This window comes from Ictidomys tridecemlineatus, chromosome Y (assembly GCF_052094955.1).
Source record: "Ictidomys tridecemlineatus isolate mIctTri1 chromosome Y, mIctTri1.hap1, whole genome shotgun sequence".
NCBI classification, from domain to species: Eukaryota; Metazoa; Chordata; class Mammalia; order Rodentia; family Sciuridae; genus Ictidomys; species Ictidomys tridecemlineatus.
In genome coordinates this window covers 23,348,450-23,363,305 of record NC_135494.1, presented here as the reverse complement: position 1 = coordinate 23,363,305, position 14,856 = coordinate 23,348,450, and positions in this window count along the sequence as shown.

Here is a 14,856-nt window from a genome sequence, read left to right as displayed (position 1 = left end):
GGCTCCTCAGCCAACCCCAGAGCCAGAGCCTTCTCCCTGGGAAGGGGAAGAGCCAGAGTCCAGGACATCAGGGGTCTCCACTCGGTACTCCCCACGGCCCCAGTACAACAGGCGGGTGAGAGGCAGGTGCCTCATTCACGTCTACCTGGAAAATGAAATGACAACACAGTATAGGAGCATCCTGGTGAGTCTTCGAGCAGGGGAGTCTCCTGGGAGCCCACACTGGAGAAGACCGAGTCCACAGCAAACACCTTGAACTAGGCCTGTCTTCTTGAACTAGAGCTTCTGGAAGGTCAGGAAGGAGAGCAGAAAGTGAGGAAGAGAGAGGCGGGAGAGCAGCAGCATGCCAGGTCTGGGTGCGAGTGGGCCTGCGTGTTTTGGGGTGTGCAGGTCAGAAGTGCACAAGTGAGTGCTGGGTTCAGAGGAGGTCAGAGAAATATCGAGGGTACAGGCCATCCTCTACTGACCTTGGTATTGAGGAGGAGTATATTGAACCATGGAGGTTGAAGCACAGGAGTTGGCAGTCATTTTCTTGTGTGTGGGAGGGGATATGTTGCTGGTTGAAGGGAAGGGAGCCATTGTAGAATGATTAGGGTGGGTAGGTGTGGGTCACAGACAACTGGGGGCCTTGGAGGGGCCCATTAGTGTCCTAGTTTGCATGTATGTGAATAGAGATTTAGCGGCTCTCTCTGCAGGATCTTCCTGGGTGTGGAGTATACATCATGAGACTCTGGTGTCCACCTCTAGGGGAGCCATGTTGAACCACTGCACCTGCTGAGTCCGAACCTCCTGACACCCTAGCAAGCACTGACACTCTCGAGCCCAGCAGCTTCCATGCCTATCATTAAAGAGTCCTAGTGTGTGTTGTGCCCTGGCTGTCAGAACCAAAGCACCTAGGGTTTGTGCCTGGTCCACACAAAAATGCAGCTGCATCCCAGACCAGAGCAGGGATATGGAAGTCCACTGGACCATTCCTCCCATCTTGATGGGACTAGAGTGTGTCTGTACAAAGCCTTTTGGTCCTTATTCCCTTGTCCCTGTAGGGCATAGCAGGTTGAAGCAAACTCTTGTCCCAAGATTGGGCTAGACGCTCATTGGAAGACCCCACATGATCACATGAAGGCCTCAGGTAGCAGGGTATCAAGATTGTGCCCTTGTGTTGAGAGCTCCCTTGTCTCTGATTGTCCTTGAGCACTGTCCTCTGGGTAGCTACTCCCAAATTCCCTCTCTGATGAGCTTTCTCCAACCCTGCTCAGGTGACCTGCCAGGACAGCACTCCAGTCATCATCCGTAGGGCCTTAGATGCACACTTGCTCCAGCAGGAGGATCCAGAAATCTACGAACTTCTGCAAATTGTCTCGAACCATCAGAGTAAGTGGAACCATCAGAGGGTAGGGAGCAGTGAGTCACAGTGGGCTCAGGATAACTGGGAGCCAAAACACAGTGTGCATTGACCCAATGCCCAGGAAGAGTATGGTGGGACTTGTGCACAAAACAAAGTGTAATGATGGGGCATAAATCTGCAGGTTCTTCATGTTCTCCAGGGGCTGTGGACCTGCCTATCATGTGTTCTTTCCTTGGCCTGAGGAGGCATTGCAAAGCTATTATCCACAAGGGGCCAAGAACACAGGCTTCTTTGTCTTGTGTTAAAGAAGACAGACAACCACAGGGTGCCTACTTTGGCAGCCTTTCCTGACCTAGATGAGTACATGAGAAAAGCAGTTCAATGAACAATCATTTCTGGCTTCCAATCTTTCTATTCCTTGCAAACTGAGTCCACTTAGGACCAGAGGCCATTTCTAGAGAGAAGTATGTGGTAGAATAGAACCCTTCACAGCTTGTAAACCCTTTTGGAGAGAGAGACGGGGGGAGGGAGGGAGGGAAGAAGAAGGAGGAGGAGGAGGAGGAGGAGGGGGAGGAAGAGGAGGAGGAGGAGGAGGATGAGGAGGAATAGAAAAATGAAAATAAGTTGAAGGAAGAAACCATGAATAAGAAGGTCAAGATGACTATTAGAAGAAGCATGAGGAGAAGATGAAGAAGATCAAGAACAAGAAGGAGAAACACAAGCCGCACAAGAAGTATAACAATAAATTGATTAAAAATGTGAATGAGAATTATACTAATGAGGAGGAAATGCAGAAGTGGGGAACTCAAGAGAAATATATTGCTCTGGATGGCACAGCCCTGCTGTGGACATCCTCCACCCACGCTCAACACACCTCCAAACCACACCCTCAAATTAGTGTAGCTTTGTATGAGTGGATGAATCCACTGGCAAGGTGGAGGCACCTACCATCAAGTGCTTTTCCCCAAACCCACCTGTGATCATTGCTGCAGTGGGGAGAAAACCTTGAACACATGAGTCTTTGGGGACCAATCCAGATACAAAGTCTAGCTGTTTCTCTTTGGTGGGTCCAACGTGAACTAAGAGGTTCTGGGGTACAAGGGGCTATTTCCTTGAAAGGTGTTCCTATAGTGGACCTCCTGTGCATAGAGGGTCCTCAGGGAGGAATCAGTGGGGAGTCTTTGGTGGAACAGTATCTGGATTCAGGGGCTCTCAGGTCTGTGTGTGAGACCTGAGCTGGCAGAGGTTCTCATTTGTGGGGGATGTTGGATAGTATATTCCTTGATTGTCACCTACCACGCCTCTGCCCCTGCCTCTCCAGAGCTGAGGATCCCTGCTGATGGGAAGGTATATTACGACCTGGATGGAGGAGTGGATTATAACTTTCTTCTTCGGGAAACAGCTGCCAGCAAGTCGTTGAAGGTCAAGCCAAAGGAGGTAAACAGCCACCTTCTTCAGTCTTTACTCCTGGTGCCACTCCACATCCTCCAAGGGGACAAGAACCTCAGGTTCTGGATGGATGTTGTAGAATGCCCACAGAACCAACTGCCAGGCTGGGTGGGGTGCAGGTGCTGGGCTTTGCTGATGTTGTCATCCCCCACAGTTCTTGGAGCCTTCTGTGGCAGTGGCATCCAGGACCCCAGCAGCTGGGAGCAGCAGCTCTGCAGTGGCTGCAGGATCATTGCCCCAGGCCACCCAAAGCAATGAGTGGTGCATGAGAAAAGTCACCAGTAGCAGCTCCTCACTGCTTCACTCCAGCGAGCAGGTGGAAGACAGCCACTTTGTTCACGTCCTCCTAGAGGGACAGAGTCTGAGGGAGACAAAGTGCATCCTGGTAAGCCCGACAGCAGGGCTGCCTCCTGGGTGTCCACACAGTGGAAGGCAGGAGACACAGCCAACCCTGGGGCTATGGTGGAAAATAAAGAAGAGAGAGGTCCGTCTTAAGGGCTTGACCTGAGGAGGGAGAGCATCAGCATGCCCAGCTCCAGTGGTGAGTGGGCCTGTGTATTGTGGGTTTTGCATTTGCAGGCCAGAAGTGCAGACGGAAGTGCTGTGGACAGATGAAGGCAGAGATATGTCTAGGGTGTAGGCTGCAGTGCCTAGAACTTGGTATTCTCAATGAGTGAGGTTGGAGCAGAGGAGGTGGCAGTGATTTGTCACATGTGTAGGAGGGGATGTGTTCCTGGTGGCAGGGAAGAGAACCTCCTTAGCATGACTAGGTTTAGGAATTTGGGGTCGGGATCACCTAGGGGGTCATGCCAAAGCTTCGGAATGTTAGCCTTTGCATGTATGTAAATATGGAGCTAAAGGGGTTCTTGGCAGAATTTCTATGGATGTGCAGTAAACACGCTAATGCTGCAGGTGTCCAGCTGCAGAGGAGACATGTTCAGTGACTGCCAGTGCTGAGTCCAGTACATCGTTACAACCACACCCCCACCGAGCTTCCAGAGGCCAGGGCCTCTCAAAGCTGTCATGAAGCACTCAAGTGCACACTCTTGTATCTGAGTCTGTTTTGTGTAGTGGCAGTAAGGACCAAAATTTTCAGTGCATCTGCCTCTTCCACCCACAAAGAAGCCTGCATCCCAGAGCACACTTGGTGCGCAGATCAATGGCCCATTGCTTTCATCTCAGTGTGATGAGAGTGTGTCTGTGCATAGGCACTTTGGTCCTTTGACCTGAGTGGAATGTGGCTCCCCAGGGGGAGGGGAGATGGCAGGTACAGGCAGATATTTGTACCAGGATTGTTCTAGTAGCACATTGCAAGAACCCAGGGGGTATATGGAGGACACACTCGGGTAGCAGGATAACAAGATTGTGCCCTTGAATATGTAGCTGAGATTTCTCCTAAATGTTTGACCACAGTCTTCTGGGTAGCTCCTCTAAAAGCCATTCTCTGATGACATTTGTCCCACCCTGATCCAGGTGACATGTCAGGAGACAGTGACAAGCCTCATCCGCAGGGCCTTGGACCAAAATTTGTTGCAGCATGAGGATGTGGACAACTTTGAGCTGCTGAGTATGATGTCTGAGGATGAGAGTAAGTAGGACAATCAGACAGTGGGGAGACATGATCGACAGTGGGCTCAGGATAACTCACAGCCAAGAGAAAGTGGGCCTTGGCCCCAAAATACCAAAGTGTGGTGGGCCTGGCAGAGACTCTCAGGGGGTGTGGGTGTTTTGTGGTATAATCCTTGAGTGCCACCTAACAATTCTCTCCACTTTGCTCTGCAGAAATCAAGGTCTCTGACCACTCACTGGTGTGTCTGTCCATGAATCCGGGAATAAAATATTTCATTGTGAGGAAACGCCCCCAGGTCAAGGGAAAGGAGGTAAACACCTACCTTATTCAAGCTGTACTTGTGCTGCCATTCCACTCCCACCTGGGGAAATAAGAAGCCTCAGCACCTTGACATATATGCTAGAAGCCCATAGAGCCAACTGACAGGCTGGGGTGGCTTTCTGTTTCTGGGTTTGCTGATGTTCCATCCCCCACAGTTCTCAGAATCAACCTGCAAGTCCTCCAGGCCGCTTTCCCACAAGCAGGTGGGAGACACCTGCTTAATTCGTGTCCACTTAGAAACACAAAGTCCAAAGATGGCCAAGACTGTTTTGGTAAGCCTGGGAGCAGGGGTGTCCCCTGGTGCTTACACCTGGGTGGGGAGCAGACACTGGTCCAATACCATGGACTACTCATGCCCTCTTGAATTTGGAGCTTCTGGATGATCAGGAGGATAGAGGGGAATCAAGAAGGGAGAGGTCAGTGTGAAGGGCTGGAGCTGAGATGAGGGAGAGCAGCAGCTTGTCCACTGCCATGTCTGAGGGAGTCTGTGTGTCAGGTGGCAGCATGCAGTCCAGAAGGGCAGGGGCAGGTATGGGTGACAGATGAGAATAGGATAGGACCTAGGTTGCAGGTTCCCTTGTATGGGATGCTGACGTCTATGGAGGAGGACAGCAGTGTGAGGTTCTGCATGTTCCTTGAACAAGGAGCTGAGAGAGTCTCTCTGCAGAGTCGATATGGATGTGGAGCAAGCACACTAAATGTCCAGGTAACCCAATGACCACCCTTGCCGGATGAGGTGCCCTCCTACATCCCAGCCAGCACTGAGCCTCTGGAGGCCAGGAGCTCTGGTGGCTATGTTTCAGCACTCCTGTGTGTGGTCATGTTCCTGGGTCTGTTTTTGGCCCTGGCAATCCAGACCAAAGCCTCTAGGTTTTGTGCCTAGGCCATTCCCAATGCCACCTGCATCCTCGGGCAGACCTGGGATCTTGGAGGCTATTGTCCCATTCCTCCCAACTTGTGGGATGAGATTGCATCTATATGCAGGTAGTTGAGTCCTTTCACTTCGAGAGGAGTGCAGCTCCACAAAGAGCAATGGCAAGCCCAGGAAGTCCTATGTACAAGGATTGGGCTAATAGCCTATGGGAAGAGCCTACACGATGCGCAGGAGGTCACCCTCAGGTAGTAGGGTCATGGATGTTGCCCTTGTATTTAGAGTGGAGGTGCCTCCAGAATGCCCCTGCCCACTGTCCTTGAGTAGTCACTTCAAGGTCCATTTCCTGAAGGCCTGTCTCCCATGCTGCTCCAGGTGACCTGCCAGGATAGGGCTCCTGTCGTCATCCGCAGCGCCCTCGACCTACACTTGCTTACTCAGGAGAAACCGGAGGATTATGAGCTGGGCCAAATCATCTCTCACCGTCAGAGTAAGTGAGACAATCAGATGGCAGAGAGCAAGGGTCAGGATGTGGACTCAGGTCAACTCTTAGCACCAAAGAGTAGTCTCTGACCCCTAAGAACACTCCAACAGGGTGTGTTGGGTTCTTGCACAAAGACAACTGCACTTCTGCTGGTGGAAGTTCTTGAGGTCCAATAGTGTACCCCAGTGGATATTGCGGCTCCCCACCAGGTGCCCTGCCCAGGACATGAACAGGCATACAAAGCTGACATCATTGAGGAGTGAGGAGGAAAGCCTCTTTCCAGGAGCAGTATGCTTTCATGGTCTGGGATAGGAGTGGTTTCAAAGAAACGTGGGAATGCATGGGCTATCGATGGAACTGGCATTTTGTGGACTGAAGCAGTACTTTTGAAAGCCTTCTGTGTGACCAGAAATCCACTGCCTGGGCAGAGCATTGCCAGGATTCTAGCAAGCAGTAACAGGATGAAATTGGGAAGAAAACACAGCCTGGGAGACAGCCTGAATCATTTGTTTTTGCCTAAATTCCATGGTCTTCCACACCTGAGTCCACTTGCCAAGGATTGATCACAATAGCCAGGTTGTGATCCCTAACTAAAGTCAGATGAGGGCTTCCTGAGCACGTAGCCACAGAGCTCATCTGATAATAATGCCAGTGCTTTTTCATTGGTTGGTTGGTTGGTTTTTGTGAGCCAAACACCACAGCAGCCATTATCCCAGCCTATGTACACTGAAGACCACCATCCCAATGAGTTCTAGGATCACTTGTCTCCTATCTTAACCTTCTGTTAGGTTAGTAGAGTCTATGGAAGAGGAAGTCTGTGTGGGGCCTTGGTAGCCTAAGAAATTCATAGCAGAGATCCCCACATCCAACCCAGAAGGGATGGAGAACAGGCTCTCGGTTAGAGGAGGGTGACAGGAAACAGGTGTTCAGAGGAAGGAGAAGTGGGCTATTGTATTCCCCCACTCAGGGTCATGGCACCACTGGGCCATACACCATGTTGGAGGGAAGCAGTCCCTTTGCTGGTCTTTGGAACCATTGTTCTCAGTAGGGCAGCATTTGGAATGTGGCCTCCATTCTCAGAAGCCTGGTTCACATGGAGGCAGGCTCCACCAACACAGAAGCATGGCTCTAATGTTGTATCTGTGCTGGTCAGCCTGTCCTCACTGTGGCCATACTTGAGGAAAATAACTCAGAGGAGGAATCCTAGGCCTTTTCTCTGGGTTTCATAGCTTTCTCTTTGGTTGTGCACTGAGGCTGTCCATAAAGCTCTAGTGTGTGGCAGTGGAGAGCTCCTCAGCCCTTGCCACAGAGGCATAGACTGGGAGAGAGAGAACGAGGGTGGCGGAGAGGGAGAGAGAGAAAGATGGAGAGGAGGAAGAAAACCTCTACTTGGAGAATGAGGATTCAGTGGAGCCAACAGGAACAAGGTACTGTTGCCCAGGGCGCACCCCTGTTTAGGTCTTCCTCCAACCATGCTCAACCTTTCTTCCAGTCCCTCCCACCTCCCAGTAGTGTATTCATCTTGAATGAGAATTTTATGTTGACATCAGAGCACTCACCATCCAATGCTTCCCTCCAAACCCACCTATGAAGATGGCTCATGTGGGGACTGAATCTTTGGCACAGGAGCCTTTTGTGGGAGATTTCAGATGTAAATCTAGTGGTGTTCTTTGGCAGATGCAAGAGGACCTGAGATGTTCTGGAGTCCAAAGCCTTTGGTAGGAACAGACATTAGGTCTGTTGAAGTGTTCTGCCTAGTTCTTCCTCAGGGAGGACTGTGGAGGCTGTCTTTGTTGGTATTGGTGCTGAATTGGAGAGCTCTCAGGTGTGTGGCTCTGGCCTTTTCTGGCACGGGCTCTCAGATGTTGGGGTGTCCTAGGGAGCACCTCCTGAGTGCCACCTTCTTTTTGTACACCCCTCTCTCCCCAGAGCTGAGGATTCCAGCGCAGGCCAACGTATTTTATGCCAAGAATCCTCACAAAAAATCCAACTTCGTGCTGAGGAAAAGGAGCCTCTCCCAAAAGAATGATGAATGGATCCAGCCTCAACCTCCCTCTAGTCCTGCAAAGAAGGCTCCAGCCCTCCTGAGGATGCTTGCAAAAATCTGCTGCTGTGTGCCTGGGCGGGGCTGAGGCAGCCCAGGAATATTTACATTGATTACTATTTGCTTCAAAGTTTGAATCTATAGTTTGCCATTGTCTTTGACCTTGTTAGTAACACAGTTGTTACTCTATCCTGTATTTGTTGTTTCCATTAATATATTATTATTTTAAAATATATATGTTTTTGTTACCTGATCTACTCTGATGATTTGAGTATACTAAATGTAGCAGTGTTTCCTAACGGACACATCCAAACCAACAGGAAGGAATGTTTCATTCTATCAGCAAGAACTTCTGTTTTTAGGAGTTTGGCAGATGGCATTATCTGAGTCAGTTTTCCAATGGGGGCAATGAAGTATCAGCTATCATGGTACAAACACAAAGACACACAAACACACACAAGAGCGCACACACTCACTGAGAGATAGATAGACAGATGGAGTTGGTCCCTGCTGAAATACTTTGGAGACGTGGTTCTGATTTCTCCCATTTTGGGGTATTTTCAATTGCACAAGGTGTCTTGCAAATGAACCCATGTCTGAGGAAGACATACATGTGTTCTTCACATGCCACTTTTCACATAGCAGGAAGGTCATGTCATGTAATATTTTTCATGCAGCTGTGTTTTGACTGTGAACCATCCCATGAGGTCAGCTGTGGAATTTTCCACTGGTAGCATCACAATGGGGATCCACTCTTTGGATTTGGGGATATTTCCGATTTTCTTGATTCAGATTGGAATGATATATATATATATAGTTTTTGATGAAAATTCTGCATTTGATGGTAATGAATGCCATGCATCTAGGAATCTATAGACTGCAGACAATGAATGGATGCCTAAGTTGCCTGGACTGGTCTGAAAAGTCCTGTAGCATCTGAGCAAGTGTGATGGCTGTACAGGTCTTGCAAAAAGTCCAGGTCAGATGATCCTGCACAAAGCTGAACTCCTAGTGGTCTCCACAACAGTGTAAGGGCCAAGGAGAAACACACTTCCACACAGAAGTTGGGAAGCTACCTTATGAAGGTGATCATAGGTACGGGATCCTCTTGGTAGGACCCATTTTCTATGGGGCCAGAACTGTGCTCTGAATGTGGTTGCTGAGAACTTGGAATTTTCTAACTGAAGCAGTTCGTGCATGCTGCTTCCACTTGCAGGAACAAAGTGTGTTCTCGTTGAGCACTTTAGGCTGTCCCTGGTTGAACTAGAGTGTCAGAAGCACTTGTAATGATTGGCATTCACGGTTTCACATTGAAGCCTCTGTGCCATCTGTCAACCACTGATGGCTGCAAGTGGGGAATGGAAGCCATTTGCTGCAAGCAGTTTCAACTTGCAGGACTAACTTTGTTGTAAGTGGGCACATGGTGTTTTTCCTGTGTGAGCTAGAAGAAAGCAAAACTGCTTCTTACAGGTGACAGGCATGCTTTCACATTGAAGCTTTTGTGCCGTTGATCCAAAACAGTTCACTCATGTGGGCACCTGCACTTCAACTGTATGTGGTAAACAAGTGTGACAAATGGATGTCAGTGAGACTTTGGAGAACGGACCTTCTCAGCTGGTCCTCTTTCCTCCTGCAAGTTGGTGATCTCTTTCTGTCACACTTTGTGTTTCATGCCTGAACTGTGCTCTGAATGTGCTTGATGAGAACAGTTTAGAAGTGCAGAAGTGAAGCTGTTTGCAGAAGCAGCTTCAAGTAGCACAAGCTAACTTGTTCTCAGTGAGCACATGGAGATTTTTCCCTGGATGAAGCAGTGTGAATGAGAATGGCTTCTCAGAGCTGGTAGGCATGTTTGCATTTGGCAAACATTGCCATCTATCACCAAGAGTTCCTTGCATGCAGAAACCTTCTTTTTAAGTGTTCTCAGAAAGGTCTGATGAGTGAATTTCCATGGAATTCCGTGGAATTGATCTTTTCAGCAGTCCTCATTGGCTTCTCAAAATTGGTGATCCTGGGCGCAAGGACTCTCTTGCCAGCCAACATTGTATTTTGGGCCTGACCTCCGCTCTGAATGTGCTTGCTGAGAGTAGTTTGGGAGTGCAAAAGTAAAGCAGTCTCTCAGCAGCTTCAACATTCAGGAGCTCATTTTGTTCTCAGTGAGCACATTGGGGTTTGTCACTACTTAAACTAGCGTGAAGAAGCACCGCTTCTCAGAGGTGGCAGTTTCCCTCTGAACCATCTGTACAATTGGTCAATGCGAGTTCAATGCAGGCAGGCACTTGGATTTCAAGTGAATTCTGTGACAAACAATTGAGCAATGGATTTCAATCAACCTTGGGCAATTGCTCTTCCCAGTGGGCCCACAGTTCTCCTCCAGTTGCTGAACCTAGGTTCAAGGGCACTCTTGCTAGCACTCTTTGCATATGGGCTGAAACTGTGCTCTGAGTGTGCTTCCTGAAAATATTTTGGAAGTGCAAAACAGAAAAATTTTGGCAAGCAGCTTTCATATTAGGAAATGACTTTTTTCTCTTCGTGCCCATTGAGCTTTGTACCTGGCTGGAGTAGCCTTAAATCCAATGGCTTCTGAGAGCTGACAGGCCCAGTTTCCATTGGAAGCAACTATGCTCTTGGTCAATGGCAAGTTGGTTACTGTCAGGTACCTGCAGTTTCAATGAGTTTTTAGAAGAAGGAGACCAAGGGGATAAAATGAAACTTGTGCAAATCATTTCCTAATCAATGTTGGTGATGCTAGACCAGAGTGGACTTTTGCAATGATACTTTCTCATGTTTTTTGCAGGAAATGTGTTCTGAATGTGCATCCTGAGATGCATTTGTAGGGGGCAAACAGAAAAAGTTTGTGCACAAAGTAGATTTGTTCTCAGTGAACACGTGGCGGGTTTTCCTTGGTTGAACATGCAGGAAGCAGAACCTCGTGTCAGAGCTGATGGCACCCTTTCACTTGGAACCATCTATGCACTCAATATTAAGCAGAGGTCATTGCAGACAGGCTCATGCAACTTCAAGATAGTTTTCAGAATCTGTTTGAGGAATGGATTCCAAAGAATCTTTGAGGTATTGACCCACCCATCAGTCCTAACACTTCTTCTCTGAGCAAGTGCTCCAAGGTACAAGGGCTCTCCTGCTAGCACACTTTGGATATTGAGCCTGAACTGTTCTCTGAATGTGCTCAATGAGAAGAGTGTGAAGTGCAGAAGAGAAGCAGGGTATACAAACAGCTTCAATTGCAGGATGTAAATGTGTTTCTAGAGAGCATATTGGGATTTGGGCTTGGTTGAACTAGTAGGAATTGGAATCCTTCTTAGAGCCAGCAGTTACGGGATTTACTTAGAAGTTTCTGTGTCTTGTATAAAGCAGAGTTTGTTGCTCATGGGTACCTTCGTTTCCAGTGAGTTTTCAAAAAATTTGAGGAAAATATTTCAATGAAACTCTGGGCCATTAATCTTGTCAACCGTCCAATGTTCCACTTGAATATTGGTGATGTCCCAAGGGATCTCTGGGTAGCACAATTTGCACTTTCACGTCGTCTGAACGTGCTGGCTGAGAAAAGCTTGGAAGTGCAGAACAGAAGCATTTTGTGCAGGCAGCTTCCAATTGAAGGAACGATCTTGTTCTCTGTAAGCACATTGAGGTTTATTTCTGGTGGAAGCTGCATGAAGTGGAACCGCTTCTCAGAGCCGGCACTCTCAGTTTCTCTCTGAAGCATCTGTTCCATTGGAAATGTAGATTCCCTTCAATAGGGCCTCATCTAGGGAGCCTGCCCATGTGCCTCCCACTTTATTCAAACTTCTCCAGTGCACTTGTTGTCAAAGCAGGGACTCTAGGAGAGAGGGGCTCTCCATTCTCCACACTGAGATCTCTCAGCAGGGAGGACTCCTCCATGCTTGGATGGCAGGGCTGTGATCACCTGGAAGGTGGAAATAGGAGGCTTCCAGGGGGCTGGTGGTGTTCCTAGCCAGGGTGCTGGTCACTGCAGTGCATTTAATCTATGGATCTCAAGGAGACTTATGCTGCAGATTTGTGTAATTCTGCATCTGTTTGCACACAGTTCTTCATGTGGGGAAAAAGCAGTGTTCTCAAAGTTTGCTTTATATTATACTCAACTGGTAATTTACAAACCTCATTGTCCCATCTTAGCCCAGAGCCATTCCATCAGCCCAGGGCCAGTGGGTGGTCCAGTGGTCAGTACTATGCACAGCTCCCAGGTGGCTCCAGTGTGTAGCTGAATTTGACAGTCAGTGTACTGTAGGATTTGCCCTTGAGATTAGAATTCATTGATTTCCTCTTATGTCATTTGACTAGTCAGGATGTCTCATTAACTATGTGTGAAATCTTCAAGTTAGCAATCTCTGGTCATTTCTACCCTCTGAGGCACTGGTTCAACAGTTGGTCATGGTCATGGGTAGTCCTGGGTCACAATGAGGGAGAAGAAGACAATAATGTGGAATGGTGGTGTAGAGAGTCAGGGTGGGGCCAGAACCCACACTGTGGTTAGGGTAGGGAAGGAATCTGAAGAGACTACCTTGAAAGTGAGCTCTGGCTGCAGTTAACCAGGAATCAGGGCCTGGAATTGGAAGCCATGACAGGGCTTCTGACTAGAAAGGACACATCCTTCTGGGCTGAGTTGGAGGTCCATCCAGGCAGAGGCAAACAGAGAGGATGCAGGAGAGGGGGATGGTCTAGATCACAGAGCAGCTCCATCATCATATAACAGAGAGTGAATTTGTTTCTTCCAGTTGTTGGTAAATGCTGGTTTATTCACGTGATACATTCACATCTACCTTGTCCATTGGAAAGGCCGCTCAACCACCACAGGCGATGATATCTTGCTGGATGTGTGCATTCTAAAAGGAGGTGAGGTTGGCGCCAATAGAGTGTGTGGACACTCAGGCATTGGCAAGCTTGCTTTGGAGAGTGAATCCTCTAAATGTTATTGGGCTGGCTTTTGAGAGCTCCTGTGGTTTGGCTAGATGTAGAATTCTTCCACACAATTTAGCATGGTGTATATTTTAGAGAGCATGATCACTGAGGGGCAGCTTGCCGGTTTGAAGCCGTGAGCATTAACATCTATCAAGTTTCTCACCTGGAGTTGGCTACCTACAACTGGTGACAGTGTTTTACTACTGCTGAGCAATACTGAACAAGTCTCTGGGCCAGTAATCCATTGCTGAATGACATCACCAACAAAAAGACACTCATTGAAGGTGAGGACGAGAAGAGCCCGGGAACCACCAGACAGCAGCCCTGAAGTCCTGAGCTCTGGCACATCATATGCCAACTCAACTGGGTATCAACCTTGTCTTCCTGGGCTCATTAGAACTATGTGCTTCAACTTTCAGAAGCAAATGCAGAATGATAGAATCTTCTCTGAGGGCACTTTTCTAAGTCTTGTTTGCAGCACATCTTCTAAGTCTTATTTGCAGCATGTCTTCACTGGAATGAGTAGGCATTCGGCATTCTGTTGTACTTAAAATTCATTCTACCCCTACTTGGTAGGTTGTGTGAAAGTGACTCGGCCTGAATGCATTTTACATGCCAAAATATGGCTTGTCTTTTCTCCTAAACTTATCAGGGCAATCAGAGCAGCCAAGGAGTACTATAAATTCAGGCATACAATGGCCAGATAGACTTGGATCACTGTACATCTTTCTAGAACCTTCTTTCATGCTCTGGCTTCCCTGAGGTAAAGTGTGGGGACTCTGGGATCCAGATTTGTTAGCAAGTAGTTTTCTTGGAAGGCGATGCTAGAAAACTCCAGGTGGGAACAGGAAGTGATTAGGAACTGGAAGACAGGGTGTACCAGTCAGTTGTTGTCACTGAGTGACTAAGCACAGTCTTGCTAAGGAGTGCTGGGGTCCATGTAGATCATGCTACTAATAGAAGCCCTCCTACAGAGTGAGAGAGCTGGGGTTCTCCACCCACTCCTGCCAGCCATGGCAGGATTCTGCTGCTAGCCTTCACTGTAGGCAAATGGGCCATGGTGCTGGGGGCTCTAGGTCAGCTGGGGTGTGAAGAAATGGCATAGTGCTGGACAATGTCATCCAGCTTTAAATCCCCAGACTGGGATCTTTAGCAGGGCAAGGTCAGAGACTGTACTCAATGCAGCATCTACTTCTCAACATAGTGCCAGGCACACAGCAGAACTTCATCAATACCCGTGGAATGCGCTGGCTCGCCCCAGCCCTGCTCCAGGCCTCTCTCAGCTGGGCTCTCTCTGCTGGTCCTGTCTGTTCTAGTATATTCAGCTCTTGCTTCTTTGTATTTCGCTTTCCTGAATTATGTCCTCTTTTTCCACACTCCTGTGGTCACTCTTTCTCCACACTCCTGTGGTCCCAAATGGCTGTCTGGCGGGGCTGTGGCAGAGAGATCTCATTAATACCAGAGATGGAGTTTTTAAACCAAATAAGACACGTGCTCTGCTGCTTAGGATTGTCTTCAGCATAACGTGAGGTAGAAGGTTTGAAATTAGGATTGTCCTCCCAATCTTAAGGCATGTAATCCCTGTGTGCAGACCAGGAAGTGCCCTGGGAAGAAAGGCAGGTGTGGGTTTGGAATCAGAGACCAGCATGAGAAGAACACTTTCACTTCTTACTGGACAATGACCTTGGGCATGTTCTGTAACCTCTTGGGACCTCAGTGTTTGCATATCTGAAATGGGGATAGTTGTATGACTGACTTCAGGAGGTGGGTAGAGAGAATCCTAGAAGTAGAGGAAGAAAACACACAGCATCTGTGAAGCACCCCGCCCCCATCTTTA